Source organism: Paramormyrops kingsleyae, chromosome 1 (genome assembly GCF_048594095.1).
Source record: "Paramormyrops kingsleyae isolate MSU_618 chromosome 1, PKINGS_0.4, whole genome shotgun sequence".
NCBI classification, from domain to species: Eukaryota; Metazoa; Chordata; class Actinopteri; order Osteoglossiformes; family Mormyridae; genus Paramormyrops; species Paramormyrops kingsleyae.
This window is the reverse complement of record NC_132797.1, coordinates 56,364,615-56,383,111: the sequence shown is the minus strand read 5'-3', so window position 1 is coordinate 56,383,111 and position 18,497 is coordinate 56,364,615.

Here is an 18,497-nt window from a genome sequence, read left to right as displayed (position 1 = left end):
TCCCCCATAAGAGTTCGATCTACCTTTATAGGAAAATGTGTTTTCGTGAAGAAATCATAAGAAACTAACACGAAATGAAGATTTCATTATAACTTGAAATTCTGAGTTCATTTCATGAAACCTGCGCTTCCCCTAAAGAGTTCGACCTACCATTATAGGAAAATGTGTTTACGTGAAGAAATCATGACAAACTAATACGAAATGAAGATTTCATTATAACTTGAAATTCTGAGTTCATTTCATGAAACCTGCGCTTCCCCTATAAGAGTTCGACCTACCATTATAGGAAAATGTGTTTACGTGAAGAAATCATGACAAACTAACACGAAATGAAGATTTCATTATAACTTGAAATTCTGAGTTCATTTCATGAAACCTGCGCTTCCCCTATAAGAGTTCGACCTATCATTATAGGAAAATGTGTTTACGTGAAGAAATCATGACAAACTAACACGAAATGAAGACTTCATTATAACTTGAAATTCTGAGTTCATTTAATGAAACCTGCACTTCCCCTATAAGAGTTCGACCTACCATTATAGGAAAATGTGTTTACGTGAAGAAATCATGACAAACTAATACGAAATGAAAATTTCATTATAACTTGAAATTCTGAGTTCATTTCATGAAACCTGCGCTTCCCCCATAAGAGTTTGACCTACCTTTATAGGAAAAATATGTTTACGTGAAGAAATCATAACAAACTAACACGAAATGAAGATTTCATTATAACTTGAAATTCTGAGTTCATTTCATGAAACCTGCGCTTCCCCTATAAGAGATCGACCTACCTTTATAGGAAAATGTGTTTTCGTGAAGAAATCATAACAAACTAACACGAAATGAAGATTTCATTATAACTTGAAATTCTGAGTTCATTTCATGAAACCTGCGCTTCCCCTATAAGAGATCGACCTACCTTTATAGGAAAATGTGTTTTCGTGAAGAAATCATAACAAACTAACACAAAATGAAGATTTCATTATAACTTGAAATTCTGAGTTCATTTCATGAAACCTGCGCTTCCCCCATAAGAGTTCGACCTACCTTTATAGGAAAAATGTGTTTACGTGAAGAAATCAAAAGAAACTAACACGAAATGAAGATTTCATTATAACTTGAAATTCTGAGTTCATTTCATGAAACCTGCGCTTCCCCTAAAGAGTTCGACCTACCATTATAGGAAAATGTGTTTACGTGAAGAAATCATGACAAACTAATACGAAATGAAGATTTCATTATAACTTGAACTTCTGAGTTCATTTCATGAAACCTGCCCTTCTCCCATAAGAGTTCGACCTACCAATATAGGAAAATGTGTTTACGTGAAGAAATCATGACAAACTAACACGAAATGAAGATTTAATTATAACTTGAAATTCTGAGTTCATTTCATGAAACCTGCGCTTCCCCTATAAGAGTTCGACCTACCATTATAGGAAAATGTGTTTACGTGAAGAAATCATGACAAACTAACACGAAATGAAGATTTCATTATAACTTGAAATTCTGAGTTCATTTCATGAAACCTGCACTTCCCCCATAAGAGTTCGACCTACCAATATAGGAAAATGTGTTTACGTGAAGAAATCATGACAAACTAACACGAAATGAAGATTTCATTATAACTTGAAATTCTGAGTTCATTTCATGAAACCTGAGCTTCCCCCATAAGAGTTCGACCTACCATTATAGGAAAATGTGTTTTCGTGAAGAAATCATGACAAACTAATACGAAATGAAGATTTCACTATAACTTGAAATTCTGAGTTCATTTCATGAAACCTGCGCTTCCCCCATAAGAGTTCGACCTACCTTTATAGGAAAATGTGTTTTCGTGAAGAAATCATAAGAAACTAACACGAAATGAAGATTTAATTATAACTTGAAATTCTGAGTTCATTTCATGAAACCTGCGCTTCTCCCATAATAGTTCGACCTACCAATATAGGAAAATGTGTTTACGTGAAGAAATCATGACAAACTAACACGAAATGAAGATTTCATTATAACTTGAAATTCTGAGTTCATTTCATGAAACCTGCGCTTCCCCTATAAGAGATCGACCTACCATTATAGGAAAATGTGTTTACGTGAAGAAATCATGACAAACTAATACGAAATGAAAATTTCATTATAACTTGAAATTCTGAGTTCATTTCATGAAACCTGCGCTTCCCCCATAAGAGATCGACCTACCATTATAGGAAAATGTGTTTTCGTGAAGAAATCATGACAAACTAACACGAAATGAAGATTTCACTATAACTTGAAATTCTGAGTTCATTTCATGAAACCTGCGCTTCCCCCATAAGAGTTCGACCTACCATTATAGGAAAATGTGTTTTCGTGAAGAAATCATGACAAACTAACACGAAATGAAGATTTCATTGTAACTTGAAATTCTGAGTTCATTTCATGAAACCTGCGCTTCCCCCATAAGAGTTCGATCTACCTTTATAGGAAAATGTGTTTTCGTGAAGAAATCATAAGAAACTAACACGAAATGAAGATTTCATTATAACTTGAAATTCTGAGTTCATTTCATGAAACCTGCGCTTCCCCTAAAGAGTTCGACCTACCATTATAGGAAAATGTGTTTACGTGAAGAAATCATGACAAACTAATACGAAATGAAGATTTCATTATAACTTGAAATTCTGAGTTCATTTCATGAAACCTGCGCTTCCCCCATAAGAGTTCGACCTACCTTTATAGGAAAAATGTGTTTACGTGAAGAAATCAAAAGAAACTAACACGAAATGAAGATTTCATTATAACTTGAAATTCTGAGTTCATTTCATGAAACCTGCGCTTCCCCTAAAGAGTTCGACCTACCATTATAGGAAAATGTGTTTACGTGAAGAAATCATGACAAACTAATACGAAATGAAGATTTCATTATAACTTGAACTTCTGAGTTCATTTCATGAAACCTGCCCTTCTCCCATAAGAGTTCGACCTACCAATATAGGAAAATGTGTTTACGTGAAGAAATCATGACAAACTAACACGAAATGAAGATTTCATTATAACATGAAATACTGAGTTCAACTCATGAAACCTGCGCTTCCCCTATAAGAGTTCGACCTACCATTATAGGAAAATGTGTTTACGTGAAGAAATCATGACAAACTAACACGAAATGAAGATTTCATTATAACTTGAAATTCTGAGTTCATTTCATGAAACCTGCCCTTCTCCCATAAGATTTCGACCTACCAATACAGGAAAATGTGTTTACGTGAAGAAATCATGACAAACTAACACGAAATGAAGATTTCATTATAACATGAAATTCTGAGTTCAACTCATGAAACCTGCGCTTCCCCTATAAGAGTTCGACCTACCATTATAGGAAAATGTGTTTACGTGAAGAAATCATGACAAACTAACACGAAATGAAGACTTCATTATAACTTGAAATTCTGAGTTCATTTAATGAAACCTGCACTTCCCCTATAAGAGTTCGACCTACCATTATAGGAAAATGTGTTTACGTGAAGAAATCATGACAAACTAATACGAAATGAAAATTTCATTATAACTTGAAATTCTGAGTTCATTTCATGAAACCTGCGCTTCCCCCATAAGAGTTTGACCTACCTTTATAGGAAAAATATGTTTACGTGAAGAAATCATAACAAACTAACACGAAATGAAGATTTCATTATAACTTGAAATTCTGAGTTCATTTCATGAAACCTGCGCTTCCCCTATAAGAGATCGACCTACCTTTATAGGAAAATGTGTTTTCGTGAAGAAATCATAACAAACTAACACGAAATGAAGATTTCATTATAACTTGAAATTCTGGGTTCATTTCATGAAACCTGCGCTTCCCCTATAAGAGATCGACCTACCTTTATAGGAAAATGTGTTTTCGTGAAGAAATCATAACAAACTAACACAAAATGAAGATTTCATTATAACTTGAAATTCTGAGTTCATTTCATGAAACCTGCGCTTCCCCCATAAGAGTTCGACCTACCTTTATAGGAAAAATGTGTTTACGTGAAGAAATCAAAAGAAACTAACACGAAATGAAGATTTCATTATAACTTGAAATTCTGAGTTCATTTCATGAAACCTGCGCTTCCCCTAAAGAGTTCGACCTACCATTATAGGAAAATGTGTTTACGTGAAGAAATCATGACAAACTAATACGAAATGAAGATTTCATTATAACTTGAACTTCTGAGTTCATTTCATGAAACCTGCCCTTCTCCCATAAGAGTTCGACCTACCAATATAGGAAAATGTGTTTACGTGAAGAAATCATGACAAACTAACACGAAATGAAGATTTCATTATAACATGAAATACTGAGTTCAACTCATGAAACCTGCGCTTCCCCTATAAGAGTTCGACCTACCATTATAGGAAAATGTGTTTACGTGAAGAAATCATGACAAACTAACACGAAATGAAGATTTCATTATAACTTGAAATTCTGAGTTCATTTCATGAAACCTGCCCTTCTCCCATAAGAGTTCGACCTACCAATATAGGAAAATGTGTTTACGTGAAGAAATCATGACAAACTAACACGAAATGAAGATTTCATTATAACATGAAATTCTGAGTTCAACTCATGAAACCTGCGCTTCCCCTATAAGAGTTCGACCTACCATTATAGGAAAATGTGTTTACGTGAAGAAATCATGACAAACTAACACGAAATGAAGATTTCATTATAACTTGAAATTCTGAGTTCATTTCATGAAACCTGCCCTTCTCCCATAAGAGTTCGACCTACCAATATAGGAAAATGTGTTTACGTGAAGAAATCATGACAAACTAACACGAAATGAAGATTTCATTATAACTTGAAATTCTGAGTTCATTTCATGAAACCTGAGCTTCCCCCATAAGAGTTCGACCTACCATTATAGGAAAATGTGTTTACGTGAAGAAATCATGACAAACTAATACGAAATGAAAATTTCATTATAACTTGAAATTCTGAGTTCATTTCATGAAACCTGCGCTTCTCCCATAATAGTTCGACCTACCAATATAGGAAAATGTGTTTACGTGAAGAAATCATGACAAACTAATACGAAATGAAGATTTCATTATAACTTGAACTTCTGAGTTCATTTCATGAAACCTGCCCTTCTCCCATAAGAGTTCGACCTACCTTTATAGGAAAATGTGTTTTCGTGAAGAAATCATAAGAAACTAACACGAAATGAAGATTTAATTATAACTTGAAATTCTGAGTTCATTTCATGAAACCTGCGCTTCTCCCATAATAGTTCGACCTACCAATATAGGAAAATGTGTTTACGTGAAGAAATCATGACAAACTAACACGAAATGAAGATTTCATTATAACTTGAAATTCTGAGTTCATTTCATGAAACCTGAGCTTCCCCCATAAGAGTTCGACCTACCATTATAGGAAAATGTGTTTACGTGAAGAAATCATGACAAACTAATACGAAATGAAAATTTCATTATAACTTGAAATTCTGAGTTCATTTCATGAAACCTGCGCTTCCCCCATAAGAGTTCGACCTACCTTTATAGGAAAATGTGTTTCCGTGAAGAAATCATAAGAAACTAACACGAAATGAAGATTTAATTATAACTTGAAATTCTGAGTTCATTTCATGAAACCTGCGCTTCCCCTATAAGAGTTCGACCTACCATTATAGGAAAATGTGTTTACGTGAAGAAATCATGACAAACTAACACGAAATGAAGATTTCATTATAACTTGAACTTCTGAGTTCATTTCATGAAACCTGCCCTTCTCCCATAAGAGTTCGACCTACCAATATAGGAAAATGTGTTTACGTGAAGAAATCATGACAAACTAACACGAAATGAAGATTTCATTATAACATGAAATACTGAGTTCAACTCATGAAACCTGCGCTTCCCCTATAAGAGTTCGACCTACCATTATAGGAAAATGTGTTTACGTGAAGAAATCATGACAAACTAACACGAAATGAAGATTTCATTATAACTTGAAATTCTGAGTTCATTTCATGAAACCTGCCCTTCTCCCATAAGAGTTCGACCTACCAATATAGGAAAATGTGTTTACGTGAAGAAATCATGACAAACTAACACGAAATGAAGATTTCATTATAACATGAAATTCTGAGTTCAACTCATGAAACCTGCGCTTCCCCTATAAGAGTTCGACCTACCATTATAGGAAAATGTGTTTACGTGAAGAAATCATGACAAACTAACACGAAATGAAGATTTCATTATAACTTGAAATTCTGAGTTCATTTCATGAAACCTGCCCTTCTCCCATAAGAGTTCGACCTACCAATATAGGAAAATGTGTTTACGTGAAGAAATCATGACAAACTAACACGAAATGAAGATTTCATTATAACTTGAAATTCTGAGTTCATTTCATGAAACCTGAGCTTCCCCTATAAGAGTTCGACCTACCATTATAGGAAAATGTGTTTACGTGAAGAAATCATGACAAACTAACACGAAATGAAGATTTCATTATAACTTGAAATTCTGAGTTCATTTCATGAAACCTGCCCTTCTCCCATAAGAGTTCGACCTACCAATATAGGAAAATGTGTTTACGTGAAGAAATCATGACAAACTAACACGAAATGAAGATTTCATTATAACATGAAATTCTGAGTTCAACTCATGAAACCTGCGCTTCCCCTATAAGAGTTCGACCTACCATTATAGGAAAATGTGTTTACGTGAAGAAATCATGACAAACTAACACGAAATGAAGATTTCATTATAACTTGAAATTCTGAGTTCATTTCATGAAACCTGCCCTTCTCCCATAAGAGTTCGACCTACCAATATAGGAAAATGTGTTTACGTGAAGAAATCATGACAAACTAACACGAAATGAAGATTTCATTATAACTTGAAATTCTGAGTTCATTTCATGAAACCTGAGCTTCCCCCATAAGAGTTCGACCTACCATTATAGGAAAATGTGTTTACGTGAAGAAATCATGACAAACTAATACGAAATGAAAATTTCATTATAACTTGAAATTCTGAGTTCATTTCATGAAACCTGCGCTTCTCCCATAATAGTTCGACCTACCAATATAGGAAAATGTGTTTACGTGAAGAAATCATGACAAACTAATACGAAATGAAGATTTCATTATAACTTGAACTTCTGAGTTCATTTCATGAAACCTGCCCTTCTCCCATAAGAGTTCGACCTACCTTTATAGGAAAATGTGTTTTCGTGAAGAAATCATAAGAAACTAACACGAAATGAAGATTTAATTATAACTTGAAATTCTGAGTTCATTTCATGAAACCTGCGCTTCTCCCATAATAGTTCGACCTACCAATATAGGAAAATGTGTTTACGTGAAGAAATCATGACAAACTAACACGAAATGAAGATTTCATTATAACTTGAAATTCTGAGTTCATTTCATGAAACCTGAGCTTCCCCCATAAGAGTTCGACCTACCATTATAGGAAAATGTGTTTACGTGAAGAAATCATGACAAACTAATACGAAATGAAAATTTCATTATAACTTGAAATTCTGAGTTCATTTCATGAAACCTGCGCTTCCCCCATAAGAGTTCGACCTACCTTTATAGGAAAATGTGTTTCCGTGAAGAAATCATAAGAAACTAACACGAAATGAAGATTTAATTATAACTTGAAATTCTGAGTTCATTTCATGAAACCTGCGCTTCCCCTATAAGAGTTCGACCTACCATTATAGGAAAATGTGTTTACGTGAAGAAATCATGACAAACTAACACGAAATGAAGATTTCATTATAACTTGAACTTCTGAGTTCATTTCATGAAACCTGCCCTTCTCCCATAAGAGTTCGACCTACCAATATAGGAAAATGTGTTTACGTGAAGAAATCATGACAAACTAACACGAAATGAAGATTTCATTATAACATGAAATACTGAGTTCAACTCATGAAACCTGCGCTTCCCCTATAAGAGTTCGACCTACCATTATAGGAAAATGTGTTTACGTGAAGAAATCATGACAAACTAACACGAAATGAAGATTTCATTATAACTTGAAATTCTGAGTTCATTTCATGAAACCTGCCCTTCTCCCATAAGAGTTCGACCTACCAATATAGGAAAATGTGTTTACGTGAAGAAATCATGACAAACTAACACGAAATGAAGATTTCATTATAACATGAAATTCTGAGTTCAACTCATGAAACCTGCGCTTCCCCTATAAGAGTTCGACCTACCATTATAGGAAAATGTGTTTACGTGAAGAAATCATGACAAACTAACACGAAATGAAGATTTCATTATAACTTGAAATTCTGAGTTCATTTCATGAAACCTGCCCTTCTCCCATAAGAGTTCGACCTACCAATATAGGAAAATGTGTTTACGTGAAGAAATCATGACAAACTAACACGAAATGAAGATTTCATTATAACTTGAAATTCTGAGTTCATTTCATGAAACCTGAGCTTCCCCTATAAGAGTTCGACCTACCATTATAGGAAAATGTGTTTACGTGAAGAAATCATGACAAACTAACACGAAATGAAGATTTCATTATAACTTGAAATTCTGAGTTCATTTCATGAAACCTGCCCTTCTCCCATAAGAGTTCGACCTACCAATATAGGAAAATGTGTTTACGTGAAGAAATCATGACAAACTAACACGAAATGAAGATTTCATTATAACATGAAATTCTGAGTTCAACTCATGAAACCTGCGCTTCCCCTATAAGAGTTCGACCTACCATTATAGGAAAATGTGTTTACGTGAAGAAATCATGACAAACTAACACGAAATGAAGATTTCATTATAACTTGAAATTCTGAGTTCATTTCATGAAACCTGCCCTTCTCCCATAAGAGTTCGACCTACCAATATAGGAAAATGTGTTTAAGTGAAGAAATCATGACAAACTAACACGAAATGAAGATTTCATTATAACATGAAATTCTGAGTTCAACTCATGAAACCTGCGCTTCCCCTATATGAGTTCGACCAACCATTATAGGAAAATGTGTTTACGTGAAGAAATCATGACAAACTAATACGAAATGAAAATTTCATTATAACTTGAAATTCTGAGTTCATTTCATGAAACCTGCGCTTCCCCCATAAGAGTTCGACCTACCTTTATAGGAAAATGTGTTTTCGTGAAGAAATCATAAGAAACTAACACGAAATGAAGATTTAATTATAACTTGAAATTCTGAGTTCATTTCATGAAACCTGCGCTTCTCCCATAATAGTTCGACCTACCAATATAGGAAAATGTGTTTACGTGAAGAAATCATGACAAACTAACACGAAATGAAGATTTCATTATAACTTGAAATTCTGAGTTCATTTCATGAAACCTGCGCTTCCCCTATAAGAGATCGACCTACCATTATAGGAAAATGTGTTTACGTGAAGAAATCATGACAAACTAATACGAAATGAAAATTTCATTATAACTTGAAATTCTGAGTTCATTTCATGAAACCTGCGCTTCCCCCATAAGAGTTTGACCTACCTTTATAGGAAAAATGTGTTTACGTGAAGAAATCATAACAAACTAACACGAAATGAAGATTTCATTATAACTTGAAATTCTGAGTTCATTTCATGAAACCTGCGCTTCCCCTATAAGAGATCGACCTACCTTTATAGGAAAATGTGTTTTCGTGAAGAAATCATAACAAACTAACACGAAATGAAGATTTAATTATAACTTGAAATTCTGAGTTCATTTCATGAAACCTGCGCTTCTCCCATAATAGTTCGACCTACCAATATAGGAAAATGTGTTTACGTGAAGAAATCATGACAAACTAACACGAAATGAAGATTTCATTATAACTTGAAATTCTGAGTTCATTTCATGAAACCTGAGCTTCCCCCATAAGAGTTCGACCTACCATTATAGGAAAATGTGTTTACGTGAAGAAATCATGACAAACTAATACGAAATGAAAATTTCATTATAACTTGAAATTCTGAGTTCATTTCATGAAACCTGCGCTTCCCCCATAAGAGTTCGACCTACCTTTACAGGAAAATGTGTTTTCGTGAAGAAATCATAAGAAACTAACACGAAATGAAGATTTAATTATAACTTGAAATTCTGAGTTCATTTCATGAAACCTGCGCTTCCCCTATAAGAGTTCGACCTACCATTATAGGAAAATGTGTTTACGTGAAGAAATCATGACAAACTAACACGAAATGAAGATTTCATTATAACTTGAAATTCTGAGTTCATTTCATGAAACCTGCGCTTCCCCCATAAGAGTTCGACCTACCATTATAGGAAAATGTGTTTTCGTGAAGAAATCATGACAAACTAACACGAAATGAAGATTTCATTGTAACTTGAAATTCTGAGTTCATTTCATGAAACCTGCGCTTCCCCCATAAGAGTTCGACCTACCTTTATAGGAAAATGTGTTTTCGTGAAGAAATCATAAGAAACTAACACGAAATGAAGATTTAATTATAACTTGAAATTCTGAGTTCATTTCATGAAACCTGCGCTTCTCCCATAATAGTTCGACCTACCAATATAGGAAAATGTGTTTACGTGAAGAAATCATGACAAACTAACATGAAATGAAGATTTCATTATAACTTGAAATTCTGAGTTCATTTCATGAAACCTGCGCTTCCCCCATAAGAGTTCGACCTACCATTATAGGAAAATGTGTTTACGTGAAGAAATCATGACAAACTAATACGAAATGAAAATTTCATTATAACTTGAAATTCTGAGTTCATTTCATGAAACCTGCGCTTCCCCCATAAGAGTTCGACCTACCTTTATAGGAAAATGTGTTTTCGTGAAGAAATCATAAGAAACTAACACGAAATGAAGATTTAATTATAACTTGAAATTCTGAGTTCATTTCATGAAACCTGCGCTTCTCCCATAATAGTTCGACCTACCAATATAGGAAAATGTGTTTACGTGAAGAAATCATGACAAACTAACACGAAATGAAGATTTCATTATAACTTGAAATTCTGAGTTCATTTCATGAAACCTGCGCTTCCCCTATAAGAGATCGACCTACCATTATAGGAAAATGTGTTTACGTGAAGAAATCATGACAAACTAATACGAAATGAAAATTTCATTATAACTTGAAATTCTGAGTTCATTTCATGAAACCTGCGCTTCCCCCATAAGAGTTTGACCTACCTTTATAGGAAAAATGTGTTTACGTGAAGAAATCATAACAAACTAACACGAAATGAAGATTTCATTATAACTTGAAATTCTGAGTTCATTTCATGAAACCTGCGCTTCCCCTATAAGAGATCGACCTACCTTTATAGGAAAATGTGTTTTCGTGAAGAAATCATAACAAACTAACACGAAATGAAGATTTCATTATAACTTGAAATTCTGAGTTCATTTCATGAAACCTGCGCTTCCCCTATAAGAGATCGACCTACCTTTATAGGAAAATGTGTTTTCGTGAAGAAATCATAACAAACTAACACGAAATGAAGATTTCATTATAACTTGAAATTCTGAGTTCATTTCATGAAACCTGCGCTTCCCCCATAAGAGTTCGACCTACCTTTATAGGAAAAATGTGTTTACGTGAAGAAATCAAAAGAAACTAACACGAAATGAAGATTTCATTATAACTTGAAATTCTGAGTTCATTTCATGAAACCTGCGCTTCCCCTAAAGAGTTCGACCTACCATTATAGGAAAATGTGTTTACGTGAAGAAATCATGACAAACTAATACGAAATGAAGATTTCATTATAACTTGAACTTCTGAGTTCATTTCATGAAACCTGCCCTTCTCCCATAAGAGTTCGACCTACCAATATAGGAAAATGTGTTTACGTGAAGAAATCATGACAAACTAACACGAAATGAAGATTTCATTATAACATGAAATACTGAGTTCAACTCATGAAACCTGCGCTTCCCCTATAAGAGTTCGACCTACCATTATAGGAAAATGTGTTTACGTGAAGAAATCATGACAAACTAACACGAAATGAAGATTTCATTATAACTTGAAATTCTGAGTTCATTTCATGAAACCTGCCCTTCTCCCATAAGATTTCGACCTACCAATATAGGAAAATGTGTTTACGTGAAGAAATCATGACAAACTAACACGAAATGAAGATTTCATTATAACATGAAATTCTGAGTTCAACTCATGAAACCTGCGCTTCCCCTATAAGAGTTCGACCTACCATTATAGGAAAATGTGTTTACGTGAAGAAATCATGACAAACTAACACGAAATGAAGATTTCATTATAACTTGAAATTCTGAGTTCATTTCATGAAACCTGCCCTTCTCCCATAAGAGTTCGACCTACCAATATAGGAAAATGTGTTTACGTGAAGAAATCATGACAAACTAACACGAAATGAAGATTTCATTATAACTTGAAATTCTGAGTTCATTTCATGAAACCTGAGCTTCCCCCATAAGAGTTCGACCTACCATTATAGGAAAATGTGTTTACGTGAAGAAATCATGACAAACTAATACGAAATGAAAATTTCATTATAACTTGAAATTCTGAGTTCATTTCATGAAACCTGCGCTTCTCCCATAATAGTTCGACCTACCAATATAGGAAAATGTGTTTACGTGAAGAAATCATGACAAACTAACACGAAATGAAGATTTCATTATAACTTGAAATTCTGAGTTCATTTCATGAAACCTGCACTTCCCCTATAAGAGATCGACCTACCATTATAGGAAAATGTGTTTACGTGAAGAAATCATGACAAACTAACACGAAATGAAGATTTCATTATAACTTGAATTTCTGAGTTCATTTCATGAAACCTGCGCTTCCCCTATAAGAGATCGACCTACCATTATAGGAAAATGTGTTTACGTGAAGAAATCATGACAAACTAATACGAAATGAAAATTTCATTATAACTTGAAATTCTGAGTTCATTTCATGAAACCTGCGCTTCCCCCATAAGAGTTCGACCTACCATTATAGGAAAATGTGTTTTCGTGAAGAAATCATGACAAACTAACACGAAATGAAGATTTCACTATAACTTGAAATTCTGAGTTCATTTCATGAAACCTGCGCTTCCCCCATAAGAGTTCGACCTACCATTATAGGAAAATGTGTTTTCGTGAAGAAATCATGACAAACTAACACGAAATGAAGATTTCATTGTAACTTGAAATTCTGAGTTCATTTCATGAAACCTGCGCTTCCCCCATAAGAGTTCGACCTACCTTTATAGGAAAATGTGTTTTCGTGAAGAAATCATAAGAAACTAACACGAAATGAAGATTTAATTATAACTTGAAATTCTGAGTTCATTTCATGAAACCTGCGCTTCTCCCATAATAGTTCGACCTACCAATATAGGAAAATGTGTTTACGTGAAGAAATCATGACAAACTAACATGAAATGAAGATTTCATTATAACTTGAAATTCTGAATTCATTTCATGAAACCTGCACTTCCCCTATAAGAGATCGACCTACCATTATAGGAAAATGTGTTTACGTGAAGAAATCATGACAAACTAATACGAAATGAAGATTTCATTATAACTTGAACTTCTGAGTTCATTTCATGAAACCTGCCCTTCTCCCATAAGAGTTCGACCTACCAATATAGGAAAATGTGTTTACGTGAAGAAATCATGACAAACTAACACGAAATGAAGATTTCATTATAACATGAAATTCTGAGTTCAACTCATGAAACCTGCGCTTCCCCTATAAGAGTTCGACCTACCATTATAGGAAAATGTGTTTACGTGAAGAAATCATGACAAAATAACACAAAATGAAGATTTCATTATAACTTGAAATTCTGAGTTCATTTCATGAAACCTGCCCTTCTCCCATAAGAGTTCGACCTACCAATATAGGAAAATGTGTTTAAGTGAAGAAATCATGACAAACTAACACGAAATGAAGATTTCATTATAAGATGAAATTCTGAGTTCAACTCATGAAACCTGCGCTTCCCCTATATGAGTTCGACCTACCATTATAGGAAAATGTGTTTACGTGAAGAAATCATGACAAACTAACACGAAATGAAGATTTCATTATAACTTGAAATTCTGAGTTCATTTCATGAAACCTGCCCTTCTCCCATAAGAGTTCGACCTACCAATATAGGAAAATGTGTTTACGTGAAGAAATCATGACAAACTAACACGAAATGAAGATTTCATTATAACTTGAAATTCTGAGTTCATTTCATGAAACCTGAGCTTCCCCCATAAGAGTTCGACCTACCATTATAGGAAAATGTGTTTACGTGAAGAAATCATGACAAACTAATACGAAATGAAAATTTCATTATAACTTGAAATTCTGAGTTCATTTCATGAAACCTGCGCTTCTCCCATAATAGTTCGACCTACCAATATAGGAAAATGTGTTTACGTGAAGAAATCATGACAAACTAATACGAAATGAAGATTTCATTATAACTTGAACTTCTGAGTTCATTTCATGAAACCTGCCCTTCTCCCATAAGAGTTCGACCTACCTTTATAGGAAAATGTGTTTTCGTGAAGAAATCATAAGAAACTAACACGAAATGAAGATTTAATTATAACTTGAAATTCTGAGTTCATTTCATGAAACCTGCGCTTCTCCCATAATAGTTCGACCTACCAATATAGGAAAATGTGTTTACGTGAAGAAATCATGACAAACTAACACGAAATGAAGATTTCATTATAACTTGAAATTCTGAGTTCATTTCATGAAACCTGAGCTTCCCCCATAAGAGTTCGACCTACCATTATAGGAAAATGTGTTTACGTGAAGAAATCATGACAAACTAATACGAAATGAAAATTTCATTATAACTTGAAATTCTGAGTTCATTTCATGAAACCTGCGCTTCCCCCATAAGAGTTCGACCTACCTTTATAGGAAAATGTGTTTCCGTGAAGAAATCATAAGAAACTAACACGAAATGAAGATTTAATTATAACTTGAAATTCTGAGTTCATTTCATGAAACCTGCGCTTCCCCTATAAGAGTTCGACCTACCATTATAGGAAAATGTGTTTACGTGAAGAAATCATGACAAACTAACACGAAATGAAGATTTCATTATAACTTGAACTTCTGAGTTCATTTCATGAAACCTGCCCTTCTCCCATAAGAGTTCGACCTACCAATATAGGAAAATGTGTTTACGTGAAGAAATCATGACAAACTAACACGAAATGAAGATTTCATTATAACATGAAATACTGAGTTCAACTCATGAAACCTGCGCTTCCCCTATAAGAGTTCGACCTACCATTATAGGAAAATGTGTTTACGTGAAGAAATCATGACAAACTAACACGAAATGAAGATTTCATTATAACTTGAAATTCTGAGTTCATTTCATGAAACCTGCCCTTCTCCCATAAGAGTTCGACCTACCAATATAGGAAAATGTGTTTACGTGAAGAAATCATGACAAACTAACACGAAATGAAGATTTCATTATAACATGAAATTCTGAGTTCAACTCATGAAACCTGCGCTTCCCCTATAAGAGTTCGACCTACCATTATAGGAAAATGTGTTTACGTGAAGAAATCATGACAAACTAACACGAAATGAAGATTTCATTATAACTTGAAATTCTGAGTTCATTTCATGAAACCTGCCCTTCTCCCATAAGAGTTCGACCTACCAATATAGGAAAATGTGTTTACGTGAAGAAATCATGACAAACTAACACGAAATGAAGATTTCATTATAACTTGAAATTCTGAGTTCATTTCATGAAACCTGAGCTTCCCCTATAAGAGTTCGACCTACCATTATAGGAAAATGTGTTTACGTGAAGAAATCATGACAAACTAACACGAAATGAAGATTTCATTATAACTTGAAATTCTGAGTTCATTTCATGAAACCTGCCCTTCTCCCATAAGAGTTCGACCTACCAATATAGGAAAATGTGTTTACGTGAAGAAATCATGACAAACTAACACGAAATGAAGATTTCATTATAACATGAAATTCTGAGTTCAACTCATGAAACCTGCGCTTCCCCTATAAGAGTTCGACCTACCATTATAGGAAAATGTGTTTACGTGAAGAAATCATGACAAACTAACACGAAATGAAGATTTCATTATAACTTGAAATTCTGAGTTCATTTCATGAAACCTGCCCTTCTCCCATAAGAGTTCGACCTACCAATATAGGAAAATGTGTTTAAGTGAAGAAATCATGACAAACTAACACGAAATGAAGATTTCATTATAACATGAAATTCTGAGTTCAACTCATGAAACCTGCGCTTCCCCTATATGAGTTCGACCAACCATTATAGGAAAATGTGTTTACGTGAAGAAATCATGACAAACTAACACGAAATGAAGATTTCATTATAACTTGAAATTCTGAGTTCATTTCATGAAACCTGAGCTTCCCCCATAAGAGTTCGACCTACCATTATAGGAAAATGTGTTTACGTGAAGAAATCATGACAAACTAATACGAAATGAAAATTTCATTATAACTTGAAATTCTGAGTTCATTTCATGAAACCTGCGCTTCCCCCATAAGAGTTCGACCTACCTTTATAGGAAAATGTGTTTTCGTGAAGAAATCATAAGAAACTAACACGAAATGAAGATTTAATTATAACTTGAAATTCTGAGTTCATTTCATGAAACCTGCGCTTCTCCCATAATAGTTCGACCTACCAATATAGGAAAATGTGTTTACGTGAAGAAATCATGACAAACTAACACGAAATGAAGATTTCATTATAACTTGAAATTCTGAGTTCATTTCATGAAACCTGCGCTTCCCCTATAAGAGATCGACCTACCATTATAGGAAAATGTGTTTACGTGAAGAAATCATGACAAACTAATACGAAATGAAAATTTCATTATAACTTGAAATTCTGAGTTCATTTCATGAAACCTGCGCTTCCCCCATAAGAGTTTGACCTACCTTTATAGGAAAAATGTGTTTACGTGAAGAAATCATAACAAACTAACACGAAATGAAGATTTCATTATAACTTGAAATTCTGAGTTCATTTCATGAAACCTGCGCTTCCCCTATAAGAGATCGACCTACCTTTATAGGAAAATGTGTTTTCGTGAAGAAATCATAACAAACTAACACGAAATGAAGATTTAATTATAACTTGAAATTCTGAGTTCATTTCATGAAACCTGCGCTTCTCCCATAATAGTTCGACCTACCAATATAGGAAAATGTGTTTACGTGAAGAAATCATGACAAACTAACACGAAATGAAGATTTCATTATAACTTGAAATTCTGAGTTCATTTCATGAAACCTGAGCTTCCCCCATAAGAGTTCGACCTACCATTATAGGAAAATGTGTTTACGTGAAGAAATCATGACAAACTAATACGAAATGAAAATTTCATTATAACTTGAAATTCTGAGTTCATTTCATGAAACCTGCGCTTCCCCCATAAGAGTTCGACCTACCTTTACAGGAAAATGTGTTTTCGTGAAGAAATCATAAGAAACTAACACGAAATGAAGATTTAATTATAACTTGAAATTCTGAGTTCATTTCATGAAACCTGCGCTTCCCCTATAAGAGTTCGACCTACCATTATAGGAAAATGTGTTTACGTGAAGAAATCATGACAAACTAACACGAAATGAAGATTTCATTATAACTTGAAATTCTGAGTTCATTTCATGAAACCTGCGCTTCCCCCATAAGAGTTCGACCTACCATTATAGGAAAATGTGTTTTCGTGAAGAAATCATGACAAACTAACACGAAATGAAGATTTCATTGTAACTTGAAATTCTGAGTTCATTTCATGAAACCTGCGCTTCCCCCATAAGAGTTCGACCTACCTTTATAGGAAAATGTGTTTTCGTGAAGAAATCATAAGAAACTAACACGAAATGAAGATTTAATTATAACTTGAAATTCTGAGTTCATTTCATGAAACCTGCGCTTCTCCCATAATAGTTCGACCTACCAATATAGGAAAATGTGTTTACGTGAAGAAATCATGACAAACTAACATGAAATGAAGATTTCATTATAACTTGAAATTCTGAGTTCATTTCATGAAACCTGCACTTCCCCTATAAGAGATCGACCTACCATTATAGGAAAATGTGTCTACGTGAAGAAATCATGACAAACTAATACGAAATGAAGATTTCATTATAACTTGAACTTCTGAGTTCATTTCATGAAACCTGCCCTTCTCCCATAAGAGTTCGACCTACCAATATAGGAAAATGTGTTTACGTGAAGAAATCATGACAAACTAACACGAAATGAAGATTTCATTATAACATGAAATTCTGAGTTCAACTCATGAAACCTGCGCTTCCCCTATAAGAGTTCGACCTACCATTATAGGAAAATGTGTTTACGTGAAGAAATCATGACAAACTAACACGAAATGAAGATTTCATTATAACTTGAAATTCTGAGTTCATTTCATGAAACCTGCCCTTCTCCCATAAGAGTTCGACCTACCAATATAGGAAAATGTGTTTAAGTGAAGAAATCATGACA